We start from the raw sequence: 16,874 nt of genomic DNA, 5'->3' as shown, positions 1-16,874 counted from the left end.
TTGCACTGTACTGCTGCTGCTGGTGCCTTGTAGCAACAGATTCTCCCTTTGAATCAGGTACTCTGTCAACATGGCATTAACTCACTGGAAAAGAAGGATGGAAACTGTCCTTTATTTTTATTCACACTAATAAATACCACTAAATACCACTGCCTGTAAGCTGGAAGCACCAAAAAGTGCTTCCAATAATGTTTTCTCCCATTACTGTCAGAAATATTATCAGAATTTCCTTGAAATATAGTGATATAATTTGGAGGCTATGTCACCCACACCTAATAATCTATTTCTATCTATTCTAAAGCTACAGGTAAAAATACTGTGGTTACATTGAAAAGAGTTAACACAACATTAAACAAAGCTTTGATCCTCTTCAGTCAGTTTCATTTAGTAAAACAGAAAACTGTTTGCGGGCCAGATGGCAACCTATTACTGGGTTGATTTGGCCCCTGGGGTGTAAATTTCATGTCATTGCTCTATGAAGGATAAAGAAGGTGAAGCTGAAAGTCTGATGTAGAACAATGAGTTATAGTAATAATCAAGTTTCTGAGTCAGAAATCAATAAGTATGAAGCTAATTTTCTCTTTATCACAGATTTGAGTGCTCTAATGTGGTTTACACAGACATAATCACAACTTTTTTTTTCCTCCATCAGAGGGAAGAATTGACCTGTCAGCATATAAAAAGAAAAAAAAAATCACAATAAAAAGTTACTGCAAATTACTTGTTACACTGTTATTCGGTTAAGATCACACTGCACAGCTTTCAGAAGGACTAAGACATGGTCACACATTCATCTACATTCAGAAACAGTGCCACAAAATGACTGCAAGCAGCTGAGGAATTTATTAAAACCAGACTATTAAACAAATCAAATGAATTACAGAGTAAATTCAGAGAGATAAACTCAGATTTCACACAGTTTATGAGCAGCTGACACCGCTGGTTTGGAACAGAAGGCTGAGGGCCAGAGGCGGAGCCAGACATTTGAAACACCCAGGGCTTAGAACCTAAAGGGTAGTATGCATGTGGGATTTTTTTTTTTTTTGGGGGGGGGAGTTTAGAAATGACTGAAAGATTAATAGGCTCTGTTTTGAGTTTTGTTCAAAAAAGAATGACTTCATATAGGGAAAAATATATATCACATGGCGATCGTGGCTCAAGAGTTGGGAGTTCGCCTTGTAATCGGAAGGTTGCCGGTTCGAGCCCCGGCTTGGACAGTCTCGGTCGTTGTGTCCTTGGGCAAGACACCTCACCCGTTGCCTACTGGTGGTGGTCAGAGGGCCCGGTGGCGCCAGTGTCCGGCAGCCTCGCCTCTGTCAGTGCGCCCCAGGGTGGCTGTGGCTACAAGTAGCTTGCCATCACCAGTGTGTGAATGTGTGTGTGAATGGGTGGATGACTGGATATGTAAAGCGCTTTGGGGTCCTTAGGGACTAGTAAAGCGCTATATAAATACAGGCCATTTACCATTTACATGTGCAGGACACCTTAAACTAGTTTTTTAATTAAGCAGCAAGGCAGAACAAAATCGGGGCTGTATCAAGACATGAGGACTAAACCCCAATTCAACCAGACCCAAAACTGATCCAGAATTAAAACAGGACTACAACAGTTCAAAATCAGGACTACTTAGGATTTAACCAAGACAGAACCAGAATCAGAACTAGATGATAGTAGCACTAAAAATCATCATAGACCTCCACTTATTTTTTAATTCTACCAAAGTCCACTATTTAGATTGAGAAAAGTTTATATAATTATTTAGCCTTGTTGTGCAAACAAGCTGCAAAACTTAATAAATATAGAATTTGAAAAATAGTAAACCTAAAAAGAAACACTAGGTACGAGATACATGAGGACCTATGATACGGTGATACTTTTGGTAAACAACCATTTGACTAACATGTGTGTCTCACCTGCTCTTGTTCCATCTGTCCTCATTCTCCTCTCTCTTCCTCTCTCTTCCTCTTTGTGCTGACAATCATCAAATATACAGTTGAAACCAGATATTTACATACTCTTCAGATAAAAACACAAACACTTTTTTAATTGTAACATCAAATCAGACTAAATGTTTATTTTTTTAGATTGATAAATATAAAAAACATATTTGTTAACTTTAAGAGTAAAGAGAGAACCTATCTGTGTTTCTTAATTGTAAATGACACCAAATTGTATTCAAAATTGAGCCACACTTATGGAGCTCCACAATTCTTTTCCTGGTGTTTTGGTTGACATCTCTTGATGTTCCCATGTCACAGAAACAGGCTCTGTGTTTTGCCTTATATGCATCCACAGCTGTGCCACCAATTTACTCACATGGACTCTACTAACCTATCAGAAGCTTCTTCAGCTCAGAATGGAATCGTCTGCAGTTTTCTTATTAATTAACAATAAACTTAGTGTACATGTACTCCTAAATTTGATGAAAGTGATAACAAATAGACAGCTCTGTCTCTCTTTATTCTGACATTTAACTAATTCAAAAGACATTTCAATATTTATCTAAAACAAAAGTTTACTCTAAATTAATGTTGTACAGTAAAAATGTTTTATGTTTTCTCCCTAAAGTGTATGTAAATATCTGGTTACAAATGTGAATATCCTGCTGTGTACTGAAATCCCTCTTGTTTTGCATAGAAATATACTGAACAACATACAAAGCATAATATATAAAATAACATTTACCTGAGTTTTTTCTTTGAAAGAGCCCTCTAATGTCCAGTCTTATATTTCAGTGCATTACTGAAACCGATTTAGTCGGGGAGGGTAAGAACTGAAAATATGAAATAAACACACGTAAGCTAAGACTCTCTAAAAAAAAAATAGCATTTCTTCGGCTTTTCATTTCGCCATTTGTTGATTCACTTGAAGAGCAAGTAACGTAATATTGGTCAAGTGATCAGTTTGATATCAATCTTTCGTGATGCACCGTCATATTTACATTATTTGTACGGTACGAATGATTTGCTTTGGTACCTGGTCAAACTTAAGCTCTCCTTAGTATGGCTGGCTCTGACAAAACAACCCGGGCTTAAGCCCAGTAAGCCACCCCCACGCTCCGCCCCTGCTGAGGGCAGTTTTTAATTGAATTCTTCATAAGATAAACCGAGGTGTGATTTCCCAGGAGGAAAAAAAAGGCTTCATCATTCAGCAGATTGTTGATGCAATCATGCTTTTTGAGCTGTAGTTGAATTTCTTTAATAAAGGATTAAAAAAAAGAAGAAAAAGAAGCTACATGTGCATTTGTGTGCTTGATACTTTCAGCGATAAGGACCTTACAAAGCACAAGCTTGGCATAAACGTAATATTTTACTAGCTAATGTTAGCCTGGGTAATTTAAAAAAAAAAAATCAATACAGCAATCGATACAGCAATCGAATGATATAACATATGGCGATGCTGTGTTGAAACAAAGACACCAGATATCGATACAATATCATATGGTTTCAAATAAAAAGTAACTTGTCAGCAGTAGAATAATAAAACCAATTACTTTTTCACTTCACCAGATGGTGCCATTGAGCTTAATGATTTTTCTAGCGAGGTAACGTCAGTCGCACAGTAGGAAGTTGGTAAACCCAAGGTGGAAGCAGGGATCAGGCAAAGTAAAAAATAAAAAAATCTGAAAAGTATCATCCACATTTGAATTAGATGCATGGACATATTTATTTTTTTAAACATGAAGCATATGGATGTGACTAGAGCTGGGCGATAGAACGATAACGATATGTATCGCGATATAACTTTTACTCGATAGAGAAATTAAGCTATCGCGATAGACCTCGCCGCTCTTGTCCTCTTAAAAAAAAAAAAAAAAAAAAAAAAAAAGGTCAGCCAATCCAAATTAAGTAGCGCAGAGCTGAACCAATCACAGCCGCAGCGTCACGTCGCGTGACTTGTTACGTACAGCACAAGTGCCAAGCCGCACGTGTGTTTGTTTGGGAAGCAGCCAGCAGGTAATGGAGGAAATGAGTGTGCCGACTAGAAAAATCAACCGAGTGTGACCGAAGAGAAAACAGATGATGGTTCCAATGCCGGAGAGATTGTCGAACGGAAGAGCCATAGAAGTTCCGTAGTGTGAAGGTATTTCGGCTATTTCAAGTCTGACAAAAAACAGAGTAGCGTGCACTGTAAATGTGCCGAAAGCAAGTCTGGAAATACAATAAACTGGTGCATGCGTCACACTGCGCGCCACGTTATTGTTTCGGTGAAATGAATTTCTACAATACTGTTACTGTTAATTCTACTCTCTGCAGTGTTTAAATTCTTACATATACACACAGTTACTGTCCCTCCACACATACGACTCGGTTCTGCTTCTATGCCCCAGCTTTGTTTACTTTTTCCCACCGAGGCTTCTAGACTTCTGATTGGCCAACATTTCTGCACGGTTAGGAATCTAGCGCCACCTGCTGCTTTGGCATGTTCATAGCAGCGTTTTCCTTCATTTCTGCCTTTATGTGTGGACGAGATTATTTTTTAAAACGAAAACGGAAAATCTCCGTTTTCAAAAATACCCGTGTACGTGTGGACGTAGCCTCAGTCTCTGACTGGAAGCGCTAATTCGTCATTCGGCTTTTGTCAGACTAAAGTAACTGTTAAAACTGTTTGAAAAGCTCAGCTATACAACAAGGAGAGATTGAGAATTTCCTTTTAGTTCTCAGTTTATTTGATATTGACAAAAGTTAGTCAGTTTTGTCTGTTCTTCTGTAAAACAAACTAAGATTTATTTTTAGAATTAATATTTTGTTTCTAAGTGGAATTGACAATTTAGTCTGTTTCGTTTGTTCTATTTTGAAACTTAAACGCTTTAGCGGCTGCCTTTTGTGTAGTTTGCAATATTTGCCTTTATTTATCTGAAAAAGTCTCATGTTCCTTAAGTACATCTACCCTGTTGAACTTATTATGGGAAATAAATATTTAAATAAAAACAAGCTGCTGATTATTTCACATTTTACTTGTGAGCAACAGCACATTTAAATCTTACAAATTCTTACAAGTTATTTGGCTTATATCGTGATAGATATCGTTATCGCCTGAAATGAAAAAAACATATCGTGATATGAAAAAATCTCATATCGCCCAGCTCTAGATGTGACATGTGGGATTTGTAAGGAATATTATATGAAAGTAAAGTACTTGGGGAGTAGTGCAAACATACTGTAAGATCTCATCTCACATACAGAGGATGTTAGCCAAGTATGGCAAAGCTAACGTTCATTCAACTGAACCGAAAAAAACTAAACTAAACTAAAACTCAACACACTTAGCTCAACAAAGCTTCCAATTTGGGATAAGCTAAAAAAGTAACACAATCTCATCACCTACATTATGTGCAGACCTACTCGATACAAGGCTATGTAAAACTAAGACTTTTGTTTACTTGTTCAAAACAAGTAACAAAAGCGACTGCTGAATGCCATTTTAAGCTCAAAATACCTTTAACAGTACAATAGTCGACACCTTTTCAATTAAGCTAGATGACTGTAATACAAACTGTTTAGCAGGCCAGGTGAATGTAACATTTATGACAGCTTGTAATAGCAGTGTTGGTCAGTGTGCCTGCTTTACAGTCCTATTTTGAAGCAATAAATCAAAATGCTTTTTATCACAGTAACAATGATTCCCACTTCTCTTAGACAGCACATTTTGACCTTGGATTTCCCACATTTTCATCCTAATATGTCTGAAGATATCTGGCTATGGAAGGCCAGTGTAAAAATCTTTACCCATATCAAAGAAAACAAGCAAAGCAAATACTCACTCAACACATATACAAATACAAACTATTCTATGTGTGTAAAAATCCCACTTTCACTCAAATGCTACACATTTGTAGAGCACGTGTGTGGTAGAATTATATTTATTTTTGCATGACTTTAAGATTACATTTTAGTTGCCGTTTTGTTTGACTATCTGACAACCCAAATTCTCTGTAAATTTTTTAGAATCAGGACATGAGTACTTGTAGCTTTTTCCTGTGATTAAGTTTCTTTTCACAGAGAAAACTCCAAAACAAAATGAGTCACTACAAACCAGGTGTGTCCATTTACTGGCCAAATGTGTCTCAGAAAAAGCAACAAAAATAAATGCATGAAAAGGTGCTGTGTTCTGGACAATTTTGGACTAGTGAGCCCTTGGTTCATTTTAGGGCTGGTTACTACATTCCGCATGTTCTTGGTACTCTATCACATCTGAGATACATACTGGCTATGAGAAGGTGTTTGCATAAACTTGCAGCGTGCCACTGGGTTCAGTGCCTGGAGTTTGTTTGGACCTGGACTGACACCACTGTCTCCAAATGTTCTCGCTGCAATTGTTTTGGTCTGCGCCCAAATTTGATTACTTTGTTTGCATCTGCACAAATGAACCGTACCAAGTGGGGAAATGAACCTCCATTTAAAAAGCACCAAAAAACTAATTAGTCTGGGTTAGGAGAAGATGACGCTCATTCACAACATTAACTCTGCTGCACTTTGCATTTTGATAGGATGTCAGATGAGTTTTGTCCTTACAACAAGCTAAACCAAAAACAACAACAAAAAAACCCAAAAGGTATGCATCTCACAGTTTGCAGGTCTTTAAGCTGAAAATAAACTGTTTTGCATTGTGGACTAACAGAGACATTACATTTTGTGGTGTGGGACTGGGCTGCAGAAATGAAGGGACTGACACAGTGTGTCTGTGCAGAACATTAGCAGTAGTGCTGCTTTGTAAAGTGGCTAAAAATGGTCACAGTTGACTCCTCTGGATCTCCCAAGCTTGCTTTATAGATGTGTGTGTGTGTGTCTCTCTCACACACACACACACACACACACACACACACACACACACACACACACACACACACAGCTGGTCAGCTAATAATCTGTATAATCCGGTGTAGTGAATTCATTAAAACTATCATATCTAACTGACTCAGATCAAACTGTCTTCACATCCAAAAACTCCAAAACAGCGCAATAAAGAAATTCAGCTCTGTCACAGGGCATTAAAATTAAAGAGAAACATTCATTGGCCTGAAAAACATGAAGCACATGAAGCTGACATACACAGCAAGGAAAGCAGAAATACAGCCTGCAGGAGGGGAGAGGAAAGCAGAGGAGCATAACTGTCTGAACAGTGCATGGGGAGAAACAAGGCCCACATTCATGCATCTTAACCAGCCCAATCAAAAGAGCCATTAACAAGCCTATGAAACCAATCACATTTGTAAAAGGGCTTCTTCAAAAAAACAAAAAAACCTAATCTGAAATACAATCACTTTGATTTAACAGGATTTGCTGTAACAATCAAAAGATGATGTCAATCTGCCTTTTCTTCTGAAACTCATTTGACAGACTGGTGTAGCACCTGATGAAACTGCCTTGTCAATTAAGCCTCAACCCCAGCAGCAAGACTGAAGTGAGCTCGGTTATTGACATAATGTATAACTCTACAAGATACCTGCGGCATTTTAGCCTCTGGCTCTCGCTTCCCAGCAAGCAGCAGGTGAATACAGAGGGCTCGTGTTCACTATCCTGGCCAAGCTTTGATGTTTTGCACCAAAGACACAAAAGTATATCATAGAATATTTAAATTATATATGTCTCAATGCCGACTCTTTATGGACAGCAAACTGCTATTATTACAGCGATATGGACAAATATCCACGCCAGATTTTCCTTCGGCTTAAGCCCTGCTGGGCTTAAATTATTGCTGACCAAACAATACGACTCAAGCTTAGACTAATACATAAAGACTAAATAAAGAGGTCTTTAGATTAATTGAATACTGGGTTAATGTACTGCATTAAAAATATTCTACATGCCATTATAGCATCTTCTAAAGGGACTGCCTTTTAGGAATAACAGAGAAGACGTTTGAGAGGTTTTCAGTACTACAAAGGACTATTCAGCCGTGTCATTGTGGTCAACCCACACTGTAAAAGGTGTGAGTCATGCAGGATTTAAAAGTCCCCCTGCCCCATTCTGTCTCTCTCACTCACAAGCACACGCACACACACACACACACACACACACACACACACAGTGACATTGTGAAGGTCTCTGGCAAAGCAAAACAAGCCATATTTTCAGAGCTTGGCTGTTGTTCTGTATATGACTGCAGGCCTGCAGTAATGTCATTGTGGGCATGGAACTGCAGAGAACAGAGAGTATTAAGGTAATAAGTGGTGGTGATGGCATTTCACTTATATTTGCTTTTCTGAGCATGCGTGTGCACCAAATGAAAGGATAGTTTTTAGTTGTGCCGTGGCATTTCTCCACACTCGTTGTAACCTGTGTTTATAAAATCCTATCTCGATAATGATTTGTTGATAAATATGTGAACGACTGTGTGATGCACATGTTTAGTTTCTCCACCACCGCGTCACTGTGTACAATTATGGCATTGTGCATAGTCTATGCTTGAATGCATCCTCTCCGAGCTCTCACTGTCCACACAAACAGACAGGGCCATTATCTCCCCCTCTGACTGTCCTCTGCACACAAACACACACCACCCCCCGTGATTTAACATGAATTTGCATTTACAATGTTATATGCATATATTGCATGGGAACCTTACTTTACGATGTTTACGATTAACAAAACATTAGTGCTTAAAAAAAAAAAAAAGTCTTCACAGTCCCCATCTGGGCTCGACTTTGACACTGATCCACCCTGAGGCAGTTATAATAGGGAGGGTGACAAAAACAAAATGCTCTCTTTTGATCTCTTTAGGAGATCAAGTAATAAACAGATGGATCCGCAGTTTCCTTAGAGGAATTACATTATACATACACTTGTAGGTGTAAGAAAAACACAAAAACACAAAGCTAAAAAAAATATATCAAGATTTACAAAAACAAAATAAAAACAAACACAAAAATTAGCAAGTTGTCACAGTCTTCCTGCTGTGACAACAAGCATGACCCTTGTTAATCTGTAGCTGCTAACCTCCTCGCTGTCCCAACATGATCTCATGCTTAGCTTCTGACACGTGGACTTTTCTCTGGCACGCTATTCAACTACTGTACCCGTTATCCTTGTGACTGCTGCTGGTCTCCACACTGCTCAAAACATCCCATTGTAAGATGGGGATGTTCTTATTTTTGATTTTAACATTCTATGGAGCGTACTTCTGTGCAATGTCTGAAAAGTAAGACATGCTGTTACTTTAAACTCTGTCTCTGGGTGATCATTTAACTCATGAATATAACTGAAGTCACAGCTCAGTCACTATTTTTAACTTCTGTGTACACTGATTTTTAATCAAATGACGTCAAGGTCATAAAATCCAGCTTCCCTCCCGCTTCCAGGCAAAGCTTTGTCTAGTTGTTAATTACCACTGAATCTGTGAAGCCAATATACTTTCTAATCCTGTCTTCCGTCTGCTAGAGATATTCAACAGTGAATCTGAGTCTATATTCACCAGCTACCTGACACTCCTGCAGACATCATCCACCGTCATTAGTAGTATTGTAATGACAATCTGCGCTCCAAACAGCTCTCATGTATCGACTGCACAGTATATATCAATGAGTGTTTATGTGCATATAGTGCAGCAGAGGTTTTCCAGATTTGTCAAGTTTGAACATGCTATGGTATTAGGTATACAGTGGGGCAAAAAAGTATTTAGTCAGCCACCGATTGTGCAAGTTCCCCCACTTAAAATGATGACAGAGGTCAGTAATTTGCACCAGAGGTACACTTCAACTGTGAGAGACAGAATGTGAAAAACAAAATCCATGAAGCCACATGGTAGGATTTGTAAAGAATTTATTCGTAAATTAGGGTGGAAAATAAGTATTTGGTCACCTCAAACAAGGAAAACCTCTGGCTCTCACAGACCTGTAACGTCTTCTGTAAGAAGCTTTTCTGTCCCCCACTCATTACCTGTATGAATGGCACCTGTTTGAACTCATCATCTATATAAAAGACACTTGTCCACAGCCTCAAACAGTCAGACTCCAAACTCCGCCATGGCCAAGACCAAAGAGCTTTCGAAGGACACCAGGAAAAGTATTGTAGACCTGCACCAGACTGGGAAGAGTGAATCTACAATAGGCAAGCAGCTTGGTGTGAAAAAATCAACTGTGGGAGCAATCATCAGAAAATGGAAGACATACAAGACCACTGATAATCTCCCTCGATCTGGGGCTCCACGCAAGATCTCATCCCGTGGGGTCAAAATGATCATGAGAACGGTGAGCAAAGATCCCAGAACCACACAGGGGGACCTGGTGAATGACCTGCAGAGAGCTGGGACCAAAGTAACAAAGGTCACCATCAGTAACACACTACAATGGCAGGGAATCAAATCCCGCAGTGCCAGACGTGTTCCGCTGCTGAAGCCAGTGCATGTCCAGGCCCGTCTGAAGTTTGCCAGAGAGCACATGGATGATACAGCAGAGGATTGGGAGAATGTCATGTGGTCAGATGAAACCAAAGTAGAACTTTTTGGTATAAACTCAACTCGTCGTGTTTGGAGGAGGAAGAATACTGAGTTGCATCTCAAGAACACCATACCTACTGTGAAGCATGGGGGTGGAAACATCATGCTATGGGGCTGTTTTTCTGCCAGGGGGACAGGACGACTGATCCGTGTTAAGGACAGAATGAATGGGGCCGTGTATCGTGAGATTTTGAGCCAAAACCTCCTTCCATCAGTGAGAACTTTGAAGATGAAACGAGGCTGGGTCTTCCAACATGACAATGATCCAAAACACACCGCCCGGGCAACAAAGGAGTGGCTCCGTAAGAAGCATTTGAAAGTCCTGGAGTGGCCTAGCCAGTCTCCAGACCTCAACCCCATAGAAAATCTGTGGCGGGAGTTGAAAGTCCGTGTTGCTCGGCGACAGCCCCAAAACATCACTGCTCTCGAGAAGATCTGCATGGAGGAATGGGCCAAAATACCAGCTACTGTGTGTGCAAACCTGGGAAAGACCTATAGTAAACGTTTGACCTCTGTTATTGCCAACAAAGGTTATGTTACAAAGTATTGAGTTGTATTTTTGTTATTGACCAAATACTTATTTTCCACCCTGATTTACGAATAAATTCTTCACAAATCCTACCATGTGGATTCGTGGATTTTTTTTTCACATTCTGTCTCTCACAGTTGAAGTGTACCTCTGGTGCAAATTACTGACCTCTGTCATCATTTTAGGTGGGGGAACTTGCACAATCGGTGGCTGACTAAATACTTTTTTGCCCCACTGTAAATGAGGAGGAGACACATTTGGGGAAAATTAACTAACAAAGCCAATGAATATTGTTTTGAGACTTCACAAAGTCTACTGACCCTGCTCACTTCCTATGACTGATGGTTTCCTGCTCTAAATGTAATTAGTATCCCTTTCTAGAAGGTTTGGTTCCCCTGAGTGCCATTGTGACAGGAAATTGTCTAGAAATGGCCATCCATACAACCTACTGTTGACTTCAAGTCACAGCTGACTCTTTTGTGCCACTGAATGATCAGATTTGAACAGGTCAGATTAATCAATATTTTGGAAAAAAAAAAAAAAAAAAAAAGTAAAACATCCATAATGTCAAAAGTGAACTACAAGATGGTAAGACCGAGAATAACTGAATGGTTAACTCTATTTCTTCTCCATACAGGTAAACACAAAAAGCTATGTACTGAACAGTGACAATCAGGCAATGATTGCTAAACTAATGACTTCTTTCAAAGGCTTTCACAACAAAAGAATCCTCTCTGACACTAATGTTGTGAAGCAGGAGAAAGCTGTCCATTAGCCTAAAGAAGATCTGAAAAGGTGTGAAGTCAACAATAAATGAAGCTTCTAGTTGTTTCAGACTACAGGAGTGAAGCTGAACTCCAGCCCGCAAAGATTCACAGGATCACAGATGTGTAGCTCAGTACAACCATCCCTGCTGTGAGGCTGGGGTGGAAGGAAACGCATGTTTTCACGGCTTGGCACGGCGTGTCTAAAGCCAGTTGGTGGTTAAGCTTTTTCAGTCGCTGACTTATTTTTGCTTTCCTGTTGCATTCATTACATTATTTAAAGATTTCATACTTTCCCAGCAGTGCCGTCAGAAGCACTAATCAGTTGTCGAGCTGTTTAATCACCCATTCTGATTACAAACATCTGCTGTTTGCTGCTGGAAATTTGTATTTGTTTGATCTTTTTTTTTTTTTTTTTGTTAAATTTTCTCAAATTTAATTTTAACTGCCTGAAGTCTCTCAGGAAAATGGAAATATAATAAAGCTCAGGGGGAGCATAGGACTGCTCAGCTCCTCTAATAAAGATTGAAAAGGGCCATTTTTCTTAATGAATGTTTTTACTGTAGGAACTTAAAATATATATTTGATTTGAAAACAGATGCACTAAAGGATACTAAGGTAGAATTACAACTTTTACTTATGTAAAGGGACTAAATATTTGTTTATCGAGTTTGCAAAATAGTTATCCAACACAAGTTTTTAACTTAAACACAGCATGCTGTGTTTAATTTAAAAACTTGTGTTGGATAACTATTTCTATCCTGTAGATATGCTGATAGGTAGACCATTTAAGGCTTTAAATACAAACGGTGCCACTTTATACTTTATACAACAGCAAGAGCCCCATGTGATGACATGGATTTCATAATATGTCAGTATCTCACTTTTTTAATCATACTCTCATAGGTTCATACTATGGTAAATCATTCCCTCGTGTTAATTTTAAATGACAGCTAAACATTAACTGTTCAGTTGCAAGGCATCAATCTTTTGTACAGAAAAACCCCATGTTTAAAAAAATAAATAAATACTGGTAATCAAAGGCATGAACATAACAATAACATATTCTTTTGGTATTCTTTTTGCCAAAGAAGCTACATCAAATTACTATTCAAACAGGTGAATGAATGAATATAGTTTCATGTACACAAGCCTTGATAAATATGGCCCTACGGTATATAAGTCAAATTTACATTTTGGTATAAATCCCAAGTGCAGCAGCAGTATGAAAATGAGATCACGATTCAGTCTGTGTGAAACCTGCAGGGTAACACAAATCTAGTTACAAATCTGCAGAGAACAATAAACCAGACAGAGGAGGGCTGAGGAGGAGCTGCAGTCATAGTGAGCTTGAACCACAGCAGTCAGGTCATCAAGCAGCTCCCTGTTTCCATGTGTCAGCAAAAGAAATGAAGTGCAGTGCCATGCAAATGGCCAGGCAACCATAAACACAGACAGCCAGCAAACCAAGCAGGAACCCCAAGCATCAGTCCAAACAGAGTATTTTAAAGGAACACTATTCTGTTATTATTACTATACCATAAATCTACACTTTAATCACATTTTGCATGGATTGCATCTGGGGATGCCGTGATCTGATATTTGGATCACATACCAGTCCAATCCTTACTTGTAAAGCTGGATCGGATATAGGTGATGATGAGCTACATGTTGTTTACTACACTACACAGCGGCAACAGAGCATAGTTAGCTAACAGCAAAGGAAGGCAGTTTGGAGGCCCTTCACATTGGCTACAACAACAGCTTTTCTTTATGTTTGCCGTAGTTTCAATTTAACTGCAACTGTGGTCAATGTGAGCAGGTATGACTAAAAGACAGTGGCGACAAAGAAAAGTCACTGTCATTTGTATCTTAGAGGCAGTACGTGTTTGGAAGCTTTTACCACATTTACAGGAATGTAAGATGTTGTAACCAGCCGTGTTAACAGTTCTTCACTTCATCTGTCTCTGTCAGCTCCACCCTGCATGCAACGTGTGTGTGTGTGTAACAGTAAATTAAGGTGCACTCAGAACAAAGAAGGACCGCAAAAACTAACATAAATAAGGGCAGTATGGAGTAGCACGTGACTCAGAGCCCAGAAATCAACATTACTGAAGCAGTGAGGGATCATCAAAACAAAAGGCAGCCAACATCAAAAGAAGAGCGTATGAGGGTTCAGGCATTGTTGATGAACAAAGGTGACCATATCAAATATCAACTTTCAAGTTCGTTAGAATTATGCAAACATATACTGCATTTTCATTTATGTTTCTATTATTCACCACAGCCACTTCCCAATTTACCCAGCAAAATATAAAGAGATAAGGAGTGACACAAGACTTTTGCACAGCACCGCATACTAACCTAATCAGCGAACAAAACATCTACAGTGTGAGGAAAAGCTGCATTTAAACCTTGGGAGTAAAACACTGAGTAAAACATCATTGTCCTGTACATGAAAAAAATTAAGTCCATCTGAAGAGAAACTGCGCATATATGATAATAATGATTCCCCATTGAATCAATGAATAGAACTGTTAACAAAAAAATAAAAAAAATATCATAATGTCACTATTTTATTATTAATCTATGCTGCTGTTGTTGCATTAAGACACTATAGTAGATCAAATGTTTTGCTTTAGCGTAAGATTTCAAAGAAGAGACATCTTTACTGAGACCAGTCATTAAAGATCAGTCTTGTTTCAGGCGTGAGGAAAAAAAAAAAAATCAATCTTTCCATCTTGTGAGGACACACACACATGGGGCTCCTGTTTATTACTGATGGTCCTCTCCTACAACCACACACAGTGGCAGACAACAATAACCCTGGACAGCAGCATGTACAGAATCTGTATGGTACACTGACAAAGCTGTGAGGTGATAGCCCTTCTCTTGTTCTTGCTACACACATTAAACAAATGCACACATGTAAGGTGTACACACATCTCTGAGATTGTTTATCTTTAAGACACTGCCCGGAGCCTTTTTGCTCACCACAGTCTTACACAGATAATGAGGAAGCAGTGTCAGTTGCAGAGCGCAAAGGAAAAGATTGGCTGGGAAGAACTAGGGTGTGTTTGCATGTCACAGAGTACTAGTCACTTGTTTCTATTTCTTTGCTGGATCAGATAAAGATGAAGTTTCAGGCCTTTGCGCTTAAAAAACAAGGTCACCAGGATGTGAGAATCTGATACCGGTTTCCTTGACAGCAAAATGTGTGAGAAGGCTTTTGCACAGTGAGTGGATTATACAGGTAAAAATAAACATTATCTCACTGAATCTCACATCAACACATGACAAGCCCATTATTCACCCATTACTCAGTGCAAGCCCTCATTCATGGAGCATCCTTGGACTGTCTGCCCTCTTAAAAAAGATAAGAAAGAGTACTTGGGGGAAGAAGGGTGGAGAATTGTTTAATTTCTTGACTAGTGAGGCGTGTGGTGTATTTAATAGAATAGAATAGAATAGAATAGAATAGAATTCAACTTTATTGTCATTGCACATGCACAGGTACAGGGCAACGACCCACCCTTTCTCTATTTTTGTTATTACAGTTGGGTTTTTAAAATTATACAGCATATCTGCCCTCATGAGTCAGTAGTGAGTTATTTAACTCGCCTGTAGTAAGAGCAGTAAAGCCAGTCAAGCACATTACAAGGGATTTAGTTGTTAACCCCACTCTGATTAGATAAATACAGCAAGAACAACCGGATTCACCTATAATGAGTAGTTAGAGGGCATGCATGAGCAGTACAGTAAACATCTGGAGGGAGATATTTGTAGCAGTCCCTCTGCTATCTATAATCCCATCTTGCAAACTCATACTCCAAGATCCTGTAATCTACTGGCCTGGTTTGTTTGGACATGACAGCTCATTATCCTGGCCTGCTGCTGTTGCTTAAGAATGCCTGGACTACAGGGGCCTGCATGCTCTGCAGTCGGCTCATGGCTCGGCTGGATCAACATCTGTGGCCAAAATGACACATCATCCTCTCGCTTTGCGGCACCAAATGTTCCGGCTTCCTACGGCAACATGATTGTGTAACGACACGAAACGAGGACGGGACATTGAGGAAAAGACGATATAAACATGGCACACCAGCAGCGTGCTAAGCATTAGCAAGAAATATGGTTTATGTGCTAATGAATGGGCCGCGTCTCCGCTGGCATGTTGTACAGTGGATTTTTTTCACTGATACAAATGGAGCAGACCCTGGAAGCAGCGGCTGCTACTGATGTCGGCCCGTTCAGTTATCATAGCATTTAATAAACCAATAAGCTCGCAAGCCCTTCAACTGACTGCTCGTGAAAACGCTAATGTTTAATTTAAATATAAAACCGTCAAATAAACAAATAAGATTCGTTAACGCTTACCTGCACTCCTTTTCCATAATCGGAGCGGTGTGTTTAGCGTCGCTCCCAAGCCGGTCTGTCGTAAACGTCAAACGTGTGTTACCGGCTAATTAAAATCTTAATAAACCACCGAGGACAAATACGCCGTCCAGCACAGTGCCATCCTCCTGCCGCCGTTCGACCGGGGAGGAAGCGCCGCGTCTCTCGCTCGCTGGTCGCGAGGCAGCGCACGCGGTGAGAGGGGACGTGCGCGTGCGAACCGAATTTAGAGGAGAAAAATATTTCTGGAGGCGTCCACTGAAATAACCATGACAGCCGTGTGATGTAGTCAACGGCTCAGCAGGGATGTGGTATAAACGGATGCATCAATCATTGCAAGTAAATCACACAGAATGGCTGGCGTTCTTAGGCTTCAGGTTGAGCTCGAGGTAAGGCGAACCAATCAAACAGCGGAACGAGGCGAGAGCGACACGCCACGAGCCAATGGCAGGGCCGAATTACGGGATTCCAGTGGAAGGACAACGTATACAACCAATCACCGAGGAGCTTTATTCTGTTAGAAGGCGGGCTCCGCAGGTGTCACAGAGCGGTGTCAGTTAAACGGATTTATCGGTATTTGGCAACGATATTATTCATTATCTGACAAAAAATAAATAAATAAAAATAAAAAACATGTAATTGTTTCAACTAATTTGTGGTAATACTTTTGATTATCTTATAACCGACAGAAGCAGCTACCTGTTACTGGATAGTGAGAGTGCATAATAATAATAAAAATAATAATAATA

This window comes from Diplotaxodon limnothrissa, linkage group LG6 (assembly GCF_057381915.1).
Source record: "Diplotaxodon limnothrissa isolate DT_005_m linkage group LG6, D_limnothrissa_male_GT1.1, whole genome shotgun sequence".
Lineage (NCBI taxonomy): Eukaryota > Metazoa > Chordata > Actinopteri > Cichliformes > Cichlidae > Diplotaxodon > Diplotaxodon limnothrissa.
Note: the sequence above shows the minus strand (reverse complement) of the source record.